The sequence below is a fragment of the Parasteatoda tepidariorum genome, chromosome 8 (assembly GCF_982258835.1).
Source record: "Parasteatoda tepidariorum strain Cologne lab strain chromosome 8, Ptep-v5.0, whole genome shotgun sequence".
Taxonomy (NCBI): Eukaryota; Metazoa; Arthropoda; class Arachnida; order Araneae; family Theridiidae; genus Parasteatoda; species Parasteatoda tepidariorum.
In genome coordinates, this window is record NC_141762.1 from 2,231,417 (window position 1) to 2,252,967 (window position 21,551).

The 21,551-nt window shown below is 28.8% G+C and overlaps 1 protein-coding gene across 3 annotated transcripts in view; it reads left to right on the forward strand.

The window, feature by feature from the left end:
- Nucleotides 1–5,941: 5,941 nt before the first annotated feature.
- Nucleotides 5,942–21,551, forward strand: part of LOC107454244 (axin-1) — a 55,018-nt gene continuing 39,408 nt past the window's right edge. Inside the window, exons 1-2 of one of the 3 annotated variants that reach the window (XM_087149709.1) lie at nucleotides 6,237–6,441; nucleotides 7,133–7,216. The gene's annotated coding sequence lies outside the window, so the exon portion shown is untranslated. Of the gene's footprint in view, nucleotides 6,442–7,132; nucleotides 7,217–21,551 lie in introns of all 3 variants that reach the window. The other 2 variants (XM_087149707.1, XM_087149712.1) reach the window with 2 other exon arrangements.

The following is a 21,551-nucleotide window of genomic DNA, read 5'->3' on the forward strand; positions in this document are numbered from 1 at the left end:
TGAAAAATATCCAATTCAAATTGTAGGTTTGTAGACATGGAAAATGTGCAGTAAAGGATTAAATAGTTTCAAAATTGTTCTTAAGTTCTCTAAAACACACTTATAGTATGGCGATGTAATAATATTTAACAATGCTTTTTCGACTAGGTATTGTTTGAAAGATACTGTTAAATTAAAATTTCGTTTATATTTTTAACTTATTAAAAGATTTAGCCCCTGAGAGACTGTTGATTGATACATTATTTATAATAATACTATATATTAAATAATTAAAAAAATTAAAAATATGTAAAATTTAAAACATATAAAGTATTAAAAATATATGAAGTAATCATGTATCACATATCATTTTCATGTATCAAGTATGTCCCCTTTTTCAAAAGTCTCAATTGAAAAATAAGCATAATTTCTTTAAGTAATACATTGAAGTAGAAGTAAGGTAACATAAATCCAATATGTACAGTGTCTTAAAAATATAGTTTCATTTTGAAAAGAACATTTTGTCTGTTAAAATTTTTGATGAGAATGACATGAAATTTATAAATGCATAATATTATGTCATGTAATCCTACGTGATAAAACAATCACGAATGAGATATATTTTTGGGGACATATTTTAACATTTTAAATTGTATTCGAATTTTTAAACAAATATAAGAAAAAAGTCATAAAACGTTTTGCTTAACAAAAATAAAAGTTTTTTTTACTATGAATTTGAATTGATCTGGATTTCTGAGATGAAAGATACAACATTAAAAACAATACTAAAGAAACTATCTTTAATATTGGTTACAGTAGAGATTATCATGGTTAAAATAAATATATTTATAAAACCCTAAATTGCAACAACAAAAAAAAAAGAAAAAGAAAAAGAAATGAGAAATTCAAGAATATTAAAGCAGTTTTAAGTTTAGCTATTTTTCTCATCTTGTTCCGGTTCAACTTATATAGTTTTAAAAATCGAAATTGTTGTGTTTAAAAAGGAAAATAAAATTATTCAGCTGATTGACAGAACTAGTATTCATATTTTGAAGAAATGATAAATTATAATAATTGTGATGGGAATAATTTTTATGCAAATTTTATTTAATGTATTTACTTTTTCATTATTTTCAAGCTAAGAAACAGACAAGATGAGATATTTTGGTTTTCCTGGATAGCATGATCCATTTTGGTAACCATAAAAACTTCATATAAATGTACACGAAGAAATAAAAAAGATAACACATAGAACTCTTATTTTCCTTCCTCTATCGGCAGTATTTATAGTTTCAGTATTAAAATTTTAAAAATTAATACTTTTAATCCAGAAAAAATATTTGTTGAACATACCAAATTATGAAAATGCTACTTAGCACAAAATAATTACTTTAAAAATCCCATATTATTTTGATAAAAACAAAATAAATAAAATTACATGAAGTAAGCATTAAACCCTCATACAATAAATTAAGTTTAACAAATTATTCCATTCGTAAAAAAAATATTTTTATTAGTTTTTATTACTGACTGTAATAAAATCATATGAATTTTTTATGAAACTTTTGCATTTAAAGTAATTTTTCATTATTTTAAATAATTAAAATGTAAGTTAATGTTAATTATTTATATTAGGGCATAAATAATCAATATTTGTATTAAAAAATTTTTTTTTATTAAATTATATGTAAATTTCCTTATAAACATTAATGTAACATTAAATTTCTGAATGAAAGCAAAGTTATAGGAAAATCATAAAAATTCCAAGTTTTGATTTAAAATTTTAAAAATTTAAAAGTTGCATTGATTTTATAAATATAAAATAAGAAGTAACTCCGTGCGTTCAAAATAAATTCTTGCACAGTGAACAGTAAAGCCATGAACTAATGTACTACAGAAATAAATTTGATGAACAAACTATAAAACAATTCTTGCTGTATATAAATATACAATTATATGTATTAAGTGATTTAATACAAACATTTGCTTACTTCCCCAGAATATATTTAATGACTTCTTGTTATCCAACGATAAACTTTATTGCAAAAACTTTATTTAAAAAAAATAACTAATAATTTAAGTTAAAACAATTAATGAAACAAAATATAAAAGTAAATAGAATTATTTATACTTAAATAATGATGGAATAATACTGTGACGTAAGACAAGATTTAGAATGAATGTATGTCAGAGAGTTTCTTGACAAAACCACCAAAAAAAAATAGAAAATATCTACAAGAATCTCCCCCTACCTAAAAGAAATCCCCCCTAGAAATTCTGGATAATTGCCTGTTTGAGACAACTTATGAATAGGTAGGGGTCTGTTGATATTTGACATTTTAAAAAAAGAGGACAAAAGAGCCCAGGGCCATAAATACGATAAAGATAATTTTAAAATGCTAAGACCATTTTCCCATATCCTTTCCTATAAGGCGGCTATTTTTGGGGTATCAAATGACTACGTGTGTAATGTTGAGGGAGAATCATCTTTATCAGTTAACAGTGCGAAGAAAAGGAATGGTGGGAAGAGTGTTTTATTGCTTATTGAAGGAAAGGGTGGCAGTGACATTTCTTGTAGTTCTCTAAACACCTGTTTTATTTTTTTATACAGTTCATTTTTATGTGTGTATTTTGCTTTTTACTAATTTTCTTTTAATTATATAACATAATAAGTTGCACTATGTAAAAATAAGAGAGAAAAAAAATTTCAAGTTACGGAAACAAAACAGAAATATTTTCTCAAAATAATGGACCCTGACTTCCCAATTATTGGGGGGGGGGGGGGTCCGGACCCCTATGGTTCCGACGCCAGTGATTTTTCTTGCTTAATAAAAGTTCTGATTAGTTCAAAGATGACTTTTTCATTATGCTTGCTAGACATTTTCCACAACGCACTGAACTCCGCCAGCAGTTATCAAAAAATAGGGATCGACTAACGTTATATACTCTCGAAGTTGAAGGGACGCTAAAAAAGTTTTCGAGGTAACGACAAGTTCAGAATCAAATATGTTTTGAAAAATAGAAAAATATGTTCTAAAATACGACTCTAAAAAGTAGAGTCACGAAACGTAACTATACTACTAAATATGAATGTAATGATTGTTGACTATAAGTCTAAATGCAACATTGATCATTTTATTTTTAAAAAGATAAGGACAAAAATAATGATGCATTAAATAGAAAATTGGTTTACAATAAACTTACTTACATTGTGATTTTTTCCGGAAGAATTCAATTTCTTTTTGAAGAAAATTCGACATAGCACTGTGGGCCAGAAGACCGTGATCTTTGGCCAAAAGTCAAAAATTAAAATTTCAACTAAAATATGTGAAGGCAGCTTTAATATAGCCCAAATAAAGCATTCATAATCATTAAAAACATTATAATTTACTTTTTGGACCGACGAGAGTACAATGTAATGAAAAATATGTAAAAATTTTTTTTTTCAAATTCAATTTTTTTTTAAAATTTTTATTTTAGAAATATATATAGGAATTTCACCTTACTGTTACATTTTTATCAGAGTAATTAGTCCGAAATTATAGTACAATTTTTCAATGTGTTGGATTAGTTAATACTCTTGACAAACTTATAGTTTATATCTTATCATTTGACATTTTACAATGTTTCAATGATTTTCGAAACTTAGTTCCGAAAAGTTCCACGAGGTAATTAGCTTAACTTTTTTTTGTTGTCTTCCTTGATGTTTCTTCTTTCGAAAAAACCTGCCCCATTTTGCACGTATTGCAAAGGTGGACTAAATATACCGAAAAACAAAAATTTTGTTTTCTTTTTCTTCATGTTTTCGCGTTATTTTGTAATATTACTTCGGAAATATAATTTGCTTTTCATTTTTAATATAAAATTACGAAAATTATTATATTTTCATTGCTATATTTAATTATTTAAACGTACTATATTATTATTTTTGCTCGCCATATTTCAGCCGCCATTTTGTTTTTTGGGGTATTTTTAGTGTATTTCAAAATTTCAACAATGAATTCAATTTACTGCACATAAAAACCCCCAAACTTTGAAATACATTTTATCGAAATACTAATTTTGGCCACGAAACCTTGGATGCTGGCCCACTGTGCAGTGGCACAAATAACACCCATTCAACCTCCGCGTCGCAAGAGGGGGGGGGGGATTTGAGGGCGCACGCTCCAGAAAAAATAACACTGCATGAATTATAATAAAAATATATTTATTTTTCTTTGCATTTATAAGATATTTTTTTATTCACTTTACAAATAATAATAATTCTTAACTGGACCTCGAATATAATTATTGTAACATAGTGAATTATTTTCTCGTATTATTTCGATACATTTCATTTCAATGTGGTAAGCGTATACAATGCTTCAATTTAGTATCTTTTCTAAATTCCGTCTCTCTATCACAATTATTAATTCATTATTAATTCAAAACAGTTGAAATAATTGAAATTAAATATATAAAGTACAGTCAATTCGCTATAACTCGAAGTACGATAACTCGAATATTACTATAACTCGATTTTTTTATGAGGTCCCGACCCTTTTATCTTCAATTTCATGTTAATTATTCTCGATTACTCGAATTTTACTCCCTTTAACTCGATTTTTTCTGTATCTTTTAAAGCAAGAAAAAAAAAAATCTAGGAGCTGATATCTTGCCCCTTCCTTGGCAACACACACATAATGTCTTTCACACTCTTCATGGAAAAGCTAAAGCTGTCCCTCTTGAAGTATGTGAACAGTGGTTAAATGAAGCGTTACCAAATTTACTTCAAGGATACAGTTAAAATGATGTTTTCAATATTGATGCAATGGGTTTAATTTTTAAATGTCTTCCAAATAAGATGTTTAAGGATGAAAACTGCTCAGGGGGTTAAATGAGCAAGGAACGTTTGACTGTCCTAGTTGAAGGAAATGCGTCTGGGACAGAGAAATTGCCCTTACTTGTTATCGGAAAATACCGAAATCCCCGATGTTTCAAGAATGTAAAAACGTATCCTTTGGATTACAAGTCTAACAAAAAGTCTTGGATGACATCAGTTTTATTTGAAGACTAAGTAAGAAAATTGGATCTGAAATTCTACACTATAAAAAGAAAAGTGATACTCTTTATGGAGAAATGCACAGCGCATAGTGATCTACCTAATTTGAAAGCAGTTATCTTGCAGTTTCTCCAGCCAAACACAACAGCAAAGTTGCAGCCGATGGACCAGGGTATCATAAAGTGCTTCCAACAGTCTTATCGTAAATGGCTTGTCAGAAAAATGATCTTAAATATTGTAAGCAATTAGAAGATTTGCAATTAATAAGCATTAATTAAATAATCCGACAATATTTTGAAAGTCCAAAACCGAGACTAACGGTAAGTCGAACTTCCGATATGTCGAAGTTTTTCGTCAGTCCTATCAGATTCGAGTTATCGCGAATTCACTGTAATATAAAGCGAAATAAATTATTATAAATACCAGAAAGCCTCTTCATATAGTGTTTTTGTTTCCTATAATAATTAAAAAAAATTTTTTTTTGTTGTTCTGTCTACGATAGGATAGGGCGCATTTAATAACCTTTCAGGGGGGCGCACCTAAGTCTATGTAAGCCAATGTAACTGCATATGAAACATGCAGGATAAAGAAGAAGTTGAGTTATAGAAATAGCGAAATAAAATCCTTATTTTTTAGTGAATTATGTTTAAACTTGAAAAATCAACTATTCATTTTTCGGGTTTTTTCTCAAAAATGTTCTCGATTTTCATTCCAGAATGAGTCTGGAAATAACCCTAGACTGGGCACCCCCTTTGTCATGAGGATCAGCAGGGGGAACAGTATAATTACATTCCTTTTTGTTATACGCGCTCTTTTTGAGATTGAGAAGGAAGGTGAGGTGAGGGTATAACGTCATTTCATTAACGCATGCGCAAACAAAATATGGCTCCTGAACAATCGTGTCCAATCAGAGCAGGAGTCAAGGCTTATTCTAGGAATATCCGTCTCCCTTTTTTTTTTCTGTTTATGTCGATGTTTTGTGGCGACATCTGTATTCAGCTTCTTTCAACATTTTATTATAGAATCATAAAAAAGTTATGTAACATCGTAAATAGATCTTAATTTCTGAAGTTTTTCACAACAGATTCTTTTTTAATAATTTTCGTTAAAAAAAGCATAAATCAGTACTAATTCTTCTATTATAAACCTCAAAGTGACCGAAGTTCAAACTCTTACTTGGGATTGGCGCTGTAAAAAAGTTTTATGACGTCACATAGAAAGAAGTGACGGCGTCGGGGCATGTGCAGTGCAAGGAAAACACAACAAAAATTTTGTTTTTATCCTAAATAGTTATTTAGTTAACTCTCAGATTCTTCTGGTTTATTTACATCTTGGGAATTTACTGTTCTTATTATAGAGATATGTCTAACTATAATTAGACAAAGTGATAATTCAAGATGTGTTTCTTTCCTTTTAGTTCGGTAAGTAAACTAAGTAGATCTTGTATTTCCTCTCCTTATCCATGGATTAGTAGACTTGAAAGATGCCGACCGCTAGGCCTAAAATCTCTTAGATAGGGGAAGGGGGATAAGTTTGTAATAGCTAACATGCTTTCATGTTTTTCCTTTTACTTATTATCAGGAATCGTAAATATCATAATATTTTCGGAAATATCAGTTATTTTTATCCAATATATTCGATGGAAAAGTTAACCTCACTGTTTATAAATATTTTCAGGAGTGATTTTAACATTCGTACATAAAAAAAAGTTCATTTTAAATATGTTCATAATATAATTTTTAATCCTCTTTCGCCTTATTTATATGGAATAAAAAAAGTTAGCTAACAGAATAAAGATACATAAGTGTCAGATGAATTGGCCTTGTCTTTTTTTTACTCGCAAGAATTCAAAATTAAAGTTGAATCTTAAGTGTTATGATAATTTGATTTAACTAAGCATGCACAAAATCGCTATTTTTTTCGCGTGGAATATATCAACGGCAAAGAAGTCCCTGATAGATTACGCTATTTGCGCTGAACTTTTCTGTGGTTTGTAAATATTCTCCCTCAAATAACTCTCTCAGAAGTAGTAAATGATTTATTAATTATATAAGCAAATAATTTATTAATTATATTTATTAATGTATCTTTTATCTGATATATTTTTTATAGTTTACTCTTTCAAATGGCAAAAATTTATCTTCATTATCTTACAATATTCTACTATTTGACTACTCTTTTAAACTGATATTCAAAGTAAGCCTTTTTAACTATTGACAAACTTTTTTTTTTTACTGGACTGTGCATGCATTGCCAAAAAAATCAAAGATGTTCTGAATCATGATTTATATTTTAAAATACATATATTAGAATGTATCAGGGAGCATTGATTTATTGTCATAGATTTTCTTAAAAATATGTATATTATTCGATTCTTTTATATAAATAACAGTTTTTGATGTTACTTTAGGATGTAATTAAAATCTTTATAAAAAAATTATAGTTTTATTAAAGTTTTTCTGACTTTAAGTGTCTTAGATTCATACCATGTAAATAAAATTAGCATTCTTAATGATTCTTATTTTACTTGTTTATGAATTGATAGTGTTTTGTTAGCTGGATAATGTTTTCTGGACAGTGTTTTGTTAGCTTACATATTGGTATTTGCAGCAAACAAATTTGGTGACAACCTGGTCTTGCTGTGCAAGAAACTAAAAAATATATTATAAGGGCTTATAGACAGGGTTGGGTTTTTGCCATCAAAAACTAGTTTTTGACATGACAGTGGTAAAAACCGTCAAAAACCTACAGTTTTCTTTAATTTATGGCATATAGCGGACAATATATTATTTTCACATAATTGCCTTTATAAATGAATGTTGTAAATGATGATCTATTGATTTTGCAAATACATGTATTCTTATAGAAGTATATATATTCATACAGAAATGTTGTTGTTGTTGCTTATGCCCACTTGACCAACAGAAGCATTAAATCAAGTGCATGAACTCATCCAAAATGCTTCCAAAGCTATGTACTATTGCAACAGGGTTGGAGACCAGGTGGCTCTTCTGGCAGCCAATACATGATAGGATGTGGGCAGGGGCAGACTGGTTCACTTTGCACTTAGGGCAGGGTGCATAGACTTGAAGGCCCGCAACGTGACGTTGGGGTAGAATGTGTCCGCTTCTAAGTATGGCAAGCGACGTTTGGATACAGAAATATTGTAATATACTTATTGAAAATAGTAATACTTACTTTTATCATTATAGCTTGATTTGTAAAGGATTCAAAATTTTGCACTTCTTAATTGTTAGAAATAAACAAACAAAAAAGCTTGGAACTATTAATAAATTCATGAACTAAAAAGAAGAATTTAAAATTTGGCATTTCTTAAATATTAGAAATAAGCTAGACAAAACTAAGGGTTTTTGACATGACGGTAAAAACCGTCATGTGTCAAAAACTTGCCAACCCTGTTTATAGATTATATCTCATAGCCGCCAGGACCAATCATATATATTTTTTTTAAATATGAGCAAAAGCACTCATTGGTGTCTTAGTTTTGAAGTTTTTTTCCTGTTTATAAACAATTTGGCACCTTGTCGATTGCAGTTGGTGTGGCAAATCACTCTGTGTAAATATCCCCAATAAGGTTGTGGCAAGCATTTTTATTTTAGTTTTAAAAACTGATAAAGAAATGTAATGTTTACAAACTATCTGTTTATGATTAACCTATAAAGTATGTTAGTTTAAGCTGTTGATGAATTTCTAATATCATTAAAAACTGTCAAAAACTATTAATTTTATTTCAAACTGATAGAGGGACATCTTAAGAACTGATCTACATAGAAATTTAAGAATAAATTTCAGAATTTTATTTATTATGGATTGTTTTCTGAGGCTGGGTAAAGTGGGTATATGGCTAGGCTTAACAAACTGTTAGGGGGGGATATTTTTGTTTTACTTCTGGATTAGCTCTTATAAATATCTAAGAATAAATATTTTGCAATGAAATAGCTAAAAAAATTTTTTTGTTTACTTTAAACTTTATTATTCTTTTAAATTTTATTTTTTAACGAAAAGAATATGGGGGAATAACACTACTTTTTTAGGAAATTGTGCGCAGTCCAGCAAAATATACTGAATTCGAAGCGAAAGCTAATTTTGATAACATTCAAAATTAAGATTTCGCTTCGAATTCAGTATATTTTACTTTTATCACTCTTTCATTTAATAATATGAAGGGGGGGAAATTAAGCATTTTTTTTTAATGTAACTATATTACATTTATTTAAGAGCATTTTTATTTCGAAAACGATATTTGTAAATGTATTTTAGTGAAATATATACTGATTGTAGAACTATACCCACTCTCTCTCTATATATATGTGTGGATGGAGTTTTCAATATAAATGTAAACAACAACAATCTCTTGACCTGCTCTACTTCCGGTTCGAAAGTATACAGCTTTTTCTGCGCGATATTTTCAAACAGATAATTTTGTTTTTATTAAAAGAAATAGAAAATCAAATTTCTTATCTCAAATCTGCTGTATTTCATAAGATATTTTAAGTACCTAATTCTGGTGAGTTTGGCGTGAACATTTGTTTTAGTTATTTAGAGATGTATTGTTAAAAATGGTGACATGGTTGCTAGATTTAGGAAGAACTCGCTTTTTTGGCAGTTCTGATTTGGCCTCTTTTTACTTATTTATTACTGTTTGTTCTTGCAAGCCGCCGTGCACCATCATACGTTAATATTGGCATATTGTTCAAGCAACGAGATTGAGTTGACTTTACAAATTATCACTTAGGTTTGAATTTCAAAGTTGGTATATTGTTAACTAAGTAAGAAGTGCTTTATAACTAACTTTTGTTTTTTCAAATGACAATTTTTGGAATGATAGGTCTTCAAAGAATGATTCTTCTTTTAAACACTAATAATAAATCGGGTAACAAATTCACGGATGCAAGAAATGCTACTCAAGAGAGTCTCAAAGCACCAATGATGTGAGCCAAATGGTTTCAAAACACACCAATAGCCTGGAAGTATAGGCAATCAAGACATTGCAGCGCTTCCACAAACATACATGTATAAAAGCGATCAGTTGTGCTCTTCAATTATTTTTACTTTCTTCTTGTTTTGACAATTACTAGCAAAAACCAAAATTTTGGTGTAGAAAATATTCAATAATTATATATAAAAATGTGTGAAATTACAATTTAACCAGTCCGTTCATTTTTAAGTATTGAAAATGAAAATGCGAAAACAATCAGCTTAATGAAAAAACACTCAACAAACACCTTATTCATTAAATGTAAAATCAATTTTCATTTACTCTCATTTTAATTCCTCCTTTCCATAAGACATGCAATTACAATAATAATAATAATAAACCAGTTTTGAAGTCCTCTGTCTGTATTCATTTTTCAGTTTTGTATGAATAAGAGCAAAATTCGAAACTGTTCTTTCAATTGATGCTGAGCTGCACGGACTAGAATATAGACAGACTTAAAGCTATTGTAACATAAAATAGCATGTAACTAGAAAATTTAATAACTGTACTAAATATAAAAAGTAATTTAATTAAACCCTTGAATTGATGATTGAAAATATTAACTCCTTTTAACAAACAATTATATTTTCTGTAATTTATGATTGGTTTACTAATAAAAGAGCTAATTATACATTATAATTAACATTAATTCACTAATATTCATGTACATATAAGTGCAGAATGTTCTCAGAGCCTAATAGTCCCAAAGTTTCTTTTTAGATCCAAATTTCCTCAAAAATTTGAGCTTTTTTTTGTGCAATAACTTTTTGAAAATATTTTTGGAAAATAAAGTTCGTATAAAAAATATTCATTTGATTTTGCACAATTCTTGAATAAGCAGTTTTATGTGTTATAAAATAATAGAAATCAAAATATATGGAAATAGTAATAATGAATTAAATTAAACTTAGAGTCCCACTTATAAATTTAAAGAATTCAATCTAATAAATACAAATATTGACATGTTTTTTTTTTTTTTTTTTTAGCTAGAAAGTTTTGCAAAAGCAACTCATTTTTTAACAAAATATTTTGTAGGAATTTATTCAAAAATTTATCCCATGTTCGTTTGAATTTTCTCTAAAGAGATGTTCGCTTAGTCAGACATATTCTGCTCACCGGAATATAATTAATAACAACAAATATTGAAAATCACTTTTTAAAAAAAAATCATACTTTGAGATCACGCAATTATTTGAGAATACTTTAATTTTACTCATTCTAAAAAATCTGTCTAAATTGTTACATAAATTGTTAAAAATTGATATTTAAATTTACGTTTTATTAATTGTTTCATTTTTAATTCAATTCAAAAGCTTCATTAGATGATAATGATTCTAATAACTGCTAGAAGACCTTAAATATAAAATTCTAATTGTAAACTTTTGAGAAAAGAAAAAAGATATTTTTTTTTTTTTAGTTAGGCTTGTAATCACTTGGTTTTATTATATAGCTTTTTACCATTAAGCCAAACATTTATTAAGAATTTCCTTGTTAACTTTGGATTCGTTATAAATGAAATAGGCTTCACAAACTCTTAATGGTGTGAAGATATTTTATACTTCTGTCCCCATATAAATATAATAAAGATTATATTTGCAATTATGCGGTTAACTATTAAGTTAATTGTAAATCTGACACCAACAAGGGTGTTATAAATAATCAAATGATTTTTGTTGCCATATATGAGGTATTGGTTCCACTAAGTTATATTGCTTTATCCGTTAAAGGCTTGAAATTTTCATCTTTTATCTTTTAACTATTCTCAGGTTCAGATTATTATGTGAATTAAATTGCTTAAATTTGAAGAACAATATGGCTTGATTAGTCTAATGTTACATTAATAACAGAATAGTCATATAGGAAAATTAGTTTTTTTAATCCATAAGACTTTTGTATATTATGCTATATTTTCATTAAAAACAATGGGAACAATCGCTTTTCTTTTCAAAGGATTCTTTGAAGAGTTTTGTTTTCCAGTTTACAAAGTAAGTGCAGGTTATTTTGCATATGCACCTTTATTAGATGTTTCATTTTTATTTTTCTTACTCACTCCAGTTGCCTAAGTTCCAAAATGCAACTGCTTGGTTCTTGTATTTGTAATAAATTAAAAAAAATTAATAAATAGTAGCTTGTGTCTCTAAGATATGTTTTTTCCGTAGTGAAAGAAACATGGAAAACATCTGTTTACCACTTCATAATTAAATTGAAAATCATGATTAAATTCATGAAGTTTATTATTAATTCTGGGTTATTTATTTATAAAAGAAAACTTTCAACAATAATAATAAATTAAAATAAGTTTTCAACAATGTAACATGTTATAGCTAAATTTTTAGTTTATAATATTGTGCTTAAGACTTATTACTAATATAACTTTAAGGGGGAAAATTGTTATTTTACTGTCGATTGTTATTTTTTAAAAAAATTAAAAACAGAATAAATGTCTAAAATTACCGTAAGAATCACTGATATAAAAAAATGCAAAGAAAATTAGGCCAATTGAGAGAAATTTTAACTGCCTGACATTTTTTTAAATTTAAATTTTTGAGTTTTTTTTTTTTAAACCTATGCTTAAACAAAAAAATAATTTAAATACACACTGTTTGTGTAGGAAAATAATTATAACATAAATTATTGTGATGATTTATATGGATTTTAAAATCCTGTCTTCAATTAACTATATGAAAATAGTTAACGAAACTTTTGTAATATATTTTATTTATTACATATGTGAACTATTAATTTATCAGCTATCTTTAATCATTTTTCGTTCGATATATCCCATTTTCCCGCCACTTTCTTTAAGTCCCCTATAAGAAATGAGTTTCTTCAGGGAGAAATTCCAGCCCTGGCTAGCTTGTCTATTTCTTCGTAATTTTGAATATTACGTGCTCTCTGTGATTCTTTTTTTTTCTCCGTAAATTATTATTTTTAAAAATTTAATTTTATTGGTTAATTTTTATTAATAAAGTATCAGGTAAATGGTGAAATCACTTTTGGGCCACACTTAATTAATTTCCTAAAAGTGCTTAAATATACCTAATTGTCTAATTCTATGATTGTGATCCCCATTAACGAGTCTGTATGTACCGATTTCCTGTATGTATACCGATATCTTCAGGTATGCCTAGATGCTAATTCGTTAGAAATGAATGCTCAACTTTAATTTTACTGAATTATAATAGCATTGAATAGTTAAATATGTAACATTAAACGTCTTTCTTAAAACACTATGGATCTGTATTAAAACATTAAATCTAAATTTATATAAAGGTTAGCTGGCATATAACAGAAATTTAAATGAATGAGAAAATTAAATAAGTTACGTATAGTTTGCCTCATAAATTTTAGATTTTTTTTTTAAAATTGAGTCAAGTGAACATGATTTGTAAAGTATTTGAGTAATAGCTGTCCTTTTTTTTTTTTTTTTTTTTTTTTTAAGCCAATGGTTAAATTTTCTCAATTTCTAAAAATTTATAACATAATTAAATAAAGAAACCTAAATATATGAAGAATGTGTCACTATCAAATTTTATTACAATTAACAAATAACATACTAATTTTCATAACCAAATATTCAAACTGACTCTTAAATAGTATGATATATACATTTTAAAATTCTGTATAAAAAAGAAAATAGATATTTTAATTATTTGAAAAAAGTAGCTGTGAAAAACTTTCCTTTACTACATTAAATTAATACTATATTAAAATGATAAACTATTCTAATGTTTTTCGCTTTTATTGGTCATTTTTAGTTTCTTCCAGTTTTTTCCGATGTTCTGGAAGTTTTTTCCCCCCCGGAACGAAATCCTCTTGTTATAGATAAAATTCTACCAGAAGTGGGTGGGGGGGGGGATATCAGTATCAGGCTAAAAAATGTAAAAGTTTTTTCTTTCTCTCTCTCTCTTTAACCCAATTTTTAATTTATTTTACCAGCATATGTATGATTCTTTAACTTATAAATTATTTTTTAGATTTGCGGTTGAATTATTTACGTTTTCATAAAATTGCATATTTTTGGAAGAAATATATATTACTTTTTAGTATATTGCGATTATATTATTTTTCGGATTCTTTTTTTTTTGTTGAAACTATAATTAAAATCTAAAAATTCTAGATTTGAATGAAAAAAAAAAACGATTTTTACACCTACTATCTTGCTGTGAATGCAAGTCTTAACATTTCATTTAAATTTTATCCAATGAGTAATCGAATGACTAAATTTAATATTGCGTGTTTAAATTCTTATTCACTGTTCAGAACATCCGGCCTATTTTCTAAATAATGTGTCATCTAAGGCTTTAAAATTTTTAATCTCCGTTTTCTAATCATCACTGGGCATTACTTCTCTTTTCCAACCTTTTAAAAAAAAAAGAAAAGAAAAAGGCAATCTCTTTCTCGGCGCAGTGGACAAAACAAGGACATGAGTGTAGTAATAATAATTTTCTTGAATTACGTTTTTTCTTTGAGCCGCGAGGCGTCGGAAGCGGGGTTGATACTCGTCTTTGATGTTCGCCGCCTTGAAATTGGCGAAGCGTGACCGCTTCGATCTGACAGGAACGCGTGATTCTTTTTAAGGAAGAACAAAAAACGTCAGTTGAATAACTCATTCCTCAGTGGCGGCTATTTTAAAAGGCTACCACCATTTTAGCAATTAGTGGATTTGCCCTCTGCCACTTACCTCTTCTCTTTTTACTTTTATTATTATTAAAAATCGGTTGGTGGTTTGGGTTTTTATAGCTACGTCGCGTTAAATATTTCTTTTATTTAAATGATGTCCGATTCCGTGTTTTTTTTTTTCTCGCTATAAGTGTACGTTTATTTAATATTCAGCGAATTGTTCTCTCATAAAAAAAATATATATTGCTGTTCCCTTTAACTGAAAAAGAATTTGATATACAACAATGATTTTTTTCCCCCTTACTTATAATAAGCCTTAAATACACCATTTTATTAAAAAAGATATTTAAAAAAAAATTCATTCTGTTATAGTTTAATTGCGTGTAATACTTGGTTAAACTGTTTTTTACTTTTTTTTAATTCAAAATAAAATGGCCAATACCCTCACTCGTAAAAAATAATAACGGAGATTTTACTAGCGACATTGTTTAGGCTGCGAGTAAAGTTTTGATACATCATGCATAATCATGTAAGTCAAAATAGAGAAATTCGAAATATAAGCACTTACATTTAGCGGAGTAAAATATATGTATCTAAATTTTGATCTGAAGATTTTATAAACCATTATTTATGATTAAATTATTATTATTCAATATACTGCAGTACTGGCATTATCATACCTGCCAACTCTTCCGGAAGATTTTATTCCCATATTTAAAGTGGTAGCAATACTCAGGTTATTCCAATTAACTTTTTGAATTATAATGATAATTATAAATGAGTCTAACCACCACTAGATATAAATAATTACAATAAATATATGAAAGCATAATAATTTCTGCGAAAGCAAATTTCAACGGGATCAAAATATAAATATATTTTTGAATCAAATTGATTTTCGTTTATTGTTTTACAACCACTCTGAAAATCCATTCTCGGAAAGAGTGAAAGTTGGCAGGTATGCATTATCACTCTCAGTTGAGGAATAAGCGAAGTATTGTTGCCATCAGTGGATATTTTATCAACAAATTTATATATATATATATATATATATATATATATATATATATATATATATATATATATATATATATATATATATATATATATATATATATATATATATATATATATATATATATATATATATATATATATATATATATATATATATATATATATATATAAATTTTTTTTTCCTCAATGCCCACCTGGATAATGACCTAGGTCATACATGAAGGGCAGATTTGTTGGCCACTCTTTCAGGGGCACCATGTTAGGTGGACCAACGTTGCTCCCACAGTAGGGACAGGTAGTTTAGAGAAAAAAAGAACATCCTTGCCTTTGCCCGGGATTCGAACCCAGAACCTTTCTGTTGCAAGGGCAGGTTTCAGAAAATTTTCGCTCCGTTCAAGTCTCTCTCATAGCGCAAAAACTATCTCAAGAGAACATAATAATTTCACATTTTTTCAAATGTTTAAGGAATATTCTATGATAAGAATGGTATTGGTGTGGGTAGGGTCGTCGCGAACGAACTTACATTTTTAGGAGGGGGACGGTTACTAATTTGCCGAATTAAGTTCCCAATTTGATCGAATCATAAATGAGCGCCTGAATTATTCTGATATATTAAAAAGAAGCATTAAGAGCCGCTCCAAAGAAGTATAGCATAGCTGCCTACCTATTTTATTCCAGAAATTTTGTTTTGATGTTTCATGCGGCAGCAAGATTTATACTTAATTATAATATTTTATTTAATAAGTCTGATTTGAAATGTTTTTGCTCATCGTAATAACTAATTATTTTAAACGTATATGTACTGTGCGATAGTAATTTATGTGGTTTTAAGTGCTTTAGAAATTTTTAAAAAATTTCTGCTTGCAATTATTGTTGCTCTTTTTAATTCGCTACCACTAGAAAAAAAAAACTTCTTGAACGACTGCAAGGGTAGTGTGATTTGTCTAATAATTTCGACGAACGTAAGAGAACAAAACTATTAAAATGACAGTTTTTACTGTGATTAATTTCCGAAAAATCGCCAATCTAAGCTATTTAGTTTCTTCAAAATAGAAACTAAGCAAGACCCCATGTAAGGACGTTTCTTAAAAGAAAAAATGACATAAAATAACTGCATCCAATTTAATTTAACTCACTTTTAAAAAATTAAGTGTGTAATATTGTCTTATTTCATATCTGTTTTCTAAATTAAAAAAAAGAGAGGGGGTGGGGAGGAGAAATTCGTATAGGGTGCGGACATTTGTGTTTAAGTTATTTTATATTGAAATTGGAAATTTTTCTAGCCTAAATATTCTAGCAAGATCTATTAAGAGTATTATAATTTTTGCTACCTCGTATTCTAATGTCCGAAGATGAGCATTGTGTCTTACTTGGTTTTAAGTTTCCTAAAAAATAAAATTACTCGGATTTTTTTTCCTTCTTTTTGAATCTTAACGAGAGGTTATTCTTTTCTTATATTTCATTCTTGATCTTTAATTTCTTCCTTGAACCGCCCTTCCTTTAACAGGCAGTATGTTCGGTATTTCGTCAGCGAGATCTGTGAGTACAAAAGGGCTCATTTGAAGGACTGGATCGCCTAGAGTAAAGCTTTAATGTTTTCACAGGCACCGAACTTTTCCTGGGTTTTCGAGATATCTTTCCTATTGTACCCTTACTTTTGGATGGGTATTTCCTGTTCTTTCAAATGTCAGACTATGTGTGGTCATCAGCACTGATGGCCTGTCTGCATAAATCATACTTTTTGCTTTTGTGTGACTGTCCTTTCATAAGAATCACCACAGTTCTCAAGATCCTTCCTCCTATGGCTGAAGAATTTCCATTCTTTGGCATTGTTTTCCAAACAGTTGGCTCTCGCCTAGAAGTGTAGGAAAGGGTTACTAAGAAATATCGCTCTGAATCAAGGTGTTCCCCTAAGCAGACTCCAATAATTACAAATTATTATACAATTGGTACAAATTATTATAACATTATGGTACAAATTATTATACCATTTATATCAAAGATTTTTCAGACAAATGAAGTTAGCTTTAAAAGTTGGTAAATTATTATATACTTTAGCTAAATTTACATAATGAATAAGTATTCAATTTGTTTTAAAAGCGTTTCTTAGATCATGGCGAATACTGAAATTCAGTTTTGCAAAGAGTAAAGGAAATAATTTTTTGGTTTTATCTTGGTTAAAATGACATTTTGATGTAATAGTTTAAGAAATAAGTTTTAAAAAATATATATTTGAGCAAAATATTGAAAGTTTTAGAAAAGAGCTACTTATCAATATATTTTAGAGATCTTATGACAAAAAAAGATAGTTAATGAATATTCATTAACCTAGGAAACTATTACAAATAATACATTAAATTTACTCGCATACATTTTTTGAAATTAACTTAGCTAAAAAAATTCAGTTTTGGAATTATTAAATTAAACGATGACTTATTAACAATTCATTTATTGATCTTGATTTTTCAACTGTCCCCATGAATTCCTGCGTTGATTGGTTCGGTCAAACATATAAACTGAAAAGCGTTTAATTGTAATCAAGTAAACGCTATGCATCAATTGTTCAAAAAAGTATTTCTGTCTTGAAATTTTTTTTAGAGTGGCACCCATGGTGCCAAAGGGTTATGGGTCGCTAAAAATTTTCGTAAATATGAGGTTTCCTCACCAAAAAGTTTAAGAAACCCTGATTTAAATAAATGTCATAATTAGAATTGGAAATTAAGAAAATTTATTCTGTATTCAATTTATATGCTCTTACTAGTCTATACACATTTCACTCTTCAATAATATTTTATTTTTAAAAAAAGTTCATAAAATGAATTTAAATTAAAAATTACACTACAGAGAGTGTGTAGTGTCGCATTCATGAAGAAATTTGTTATTTTGTGACCAAAATACAGCCTTAAGGAAACCGATATTCATAAAAAGCAAAGCAGTATACAGTTCCTTTACTCCTATTATTTTAAGGTGGTTCGAGTCAAATTTTAGTAGTCTCAGACTAACGGATCACCATTTCAAGTCCTAGCTCATAATATTTAATGTTCAGTTATAGTATTGTTTTTGTTTACGTAATTATATCTATTTATATTTACATCATAAGATCAAATTCTTTAACAAACCAGAGTGAATCAAATTCTCCCCATAATCTGAAACTCTTCTGCCCACATGAATCTACCCGTTTTTTTAATGAACTTGGGGTTAAATGTTGGTTTGAAATTTTTATTTCCATACAACCTCCACATCTATAAAAGCTTCGCTACCGTGACTCTTGCTGCATTCACGCATCCTTTGCAATCCTACAAGGATACAGATATAGAAAAAAAGAAAAGAAAAAAAAAATGATTCGAAAAGCGTCAAGAGAAAAAAAAAAAAGAAGAGTTAAAAAAAAAATGGCGCGAAGAAGGTGGGAATAAAGCTAGAGCCTCACGGCGGTTCAACTTGCAAAGCCGGAATGCTGCCGTGTAAATTATCCCTTAATAACAGGGTTGGGGCACAGCAATTGATTTCGGGTGGGCCTCTTCTTTTCCCAATGCCCTCTGGGCTCTCTCATTATCATGAACCACGAATGTTTAAGTAACTTTCTAACGCGAATATCTTCTCTTGGATTATTTATACACTCGAATTGAAAATTCTCATAAAGCACTTCTTTGTTATTTTTTCCCCCTCTCTCTCTCTTTTAATGTGCGGGAGGAAAAAAATATATTTTGGAATGTTAGTAGGGGTCCACCCTCTGCGTGTAAGGGACTCGCGAAATTATTATATTTTTACCGTTGAGTATATCAGAACCTATATCTTGAAAGATTTTCCCTGGAAATTCGATTTTGCAAAAATTTATGTTAACTTATTGACTTATTAATTTTTTTTTTTTTTAGAATTTCGAACTTTTCCTAAAATTGTTAGCTTTTTTTTCTTTCTATTGTATTAACACTAGATTGCCTAAGAAGTCATTTTGACTGCTTTTTCAGAAAAACAATGATGTATATATAATGACACAATTTCTTAGAATTTTGTGACTTTTTGTACAACATATACTTTTTTTTATCGTTAATATTTACTAATAACTGTAAATATCATAAAAAAATAATTTTAAACGAATTTCTTTACACGTTAGTTATTCTTTCACAATTCAGTCAACTTTGACTGCTTTTGGGAAACATAGGTATATAGTTATATAGTATATACTAAGTTTCAGTCCTTCTAGTGTTAATAGTGTGGGCATCTATTATTGGAAATCAATTAGGTTTTACTAAAATTGATAGTGTTGTGACCGCTTAATCATTTCGACACATTTCTTCTAGCTATTTATCGATAGATTTTTTTGACTCGTTATTGCCGTGTTTTGGCCATTTTATCTGGTTTTTTTTTATTATTATTTTTTTTAAATGCGTGAACAAGAGGTTTCTTAAGGTGACATTTGAGTCCTTTAACGGATCTTTTACAAAACAATTACTGTCAATACTCACCTTTCACACTATCTTTCATTTGGAAAATAGAGTCGTTCATAATTAGAAAAGAACTCATTTGAAACACTTTTTTTGTGCCCCTCCCCCCCAAATAGACTTTTACTTTTATATTGACATAAACGTGACCCTGACAGTAAAACAAGAGCTTATAAAAAAAATTTGAATGAAGCATAAAGCTGCACAAATGGAAACTCTTATAGTTTCAGTTCTATAAGCAACAAACCATCCTCAGAGTCGAAACACAAAATGACAGAAGAAAGTTAAGAGACGAAACACTTGTCTTCTTACTCGTGTTTTGTCATGTTTTGTTTCGACACCGAGGATGGTTTGTTGCTTATAGAACCGAAACGTGTCCCATTTCTTTGTTCGTTATTTGCGTTGTTTTGCTTTATTCATACTTTAGAAGCATTCAACATAATCTGTCCTCATTTGGTCTTTTTTTCTTTTTAATATCGACTGCTGCCATTTAATTGTATGCAATAAATAGTTTTGTGCGAGGAAAATGTTCGAAACCATATTATTATGACTCCCCCCCCACTGTTTATTTTTTATAGTTAGTAAGTTAAAAAATATACGAACAAAAATGTATCTCCAAATTCAATTTCGTTGCAAATATTGACGTATTTCCTACGTCATTTTTTCTTCTAGACATGTCGTCAGTATTTCTTTTTACTCTTCCCTTATAAGTTCTTTTCTTCATTAAATCCCTGGAATCGCGTTTTCCAGCTCGAGTGCTTTGCTACATACTCTCTCGCATCAATGGATCCATTTCTCCCAAGTTTCTAGCAAATTGGCTAGGATTTCGTGCCCCCGAGCTCTCCTTACAACCACCCCCTGTCCCACCCCTCGCTAAATTCCACTCACTCTAGTTTTCAACAGGGGCTGAGTTTAGAAGTACCCCTTGATTCCTGACTCTTATGGCTAGAGGGACCGTCTCCAATTTTAACCAGTTCTTACTCAATCAATACACACTTTTGGGAAAGAGATATGATTTTCTACGATGGAAACAGGATTCACACCCTATACAGTTTGATCTATGTCTGATGTTGCACATTTTAAACTTTCGTCAAAATAGCTTTTAAAGGTGGGTATACTTCAAAAATGTGTAACATTTACTTTTTATGAAGCTTGGCTTTTTTCTGAATATACAGTTTCGGGAATGTTTGATTTAATCCAATCCTAGCCAATGTGTTACTTTCTTCAACACAACTAAGTGAAGAAAAACTTGTTTTTCCTTTTAAATGTATATAATATAAGTGTTTTTCGCCAAGGAAAATAAAAAGGCAGCAGTTTTTCCCTTATCTTAAACTCGAGGCAAAGTTATAATTTCGAACTCAATATACCAGCCTGCTAAAAAGTATTATCTGAAACAAACTAATCATTTAAACATTTTAAAAGTTATTAAACTTTTATAAAAATCGCTCATCTG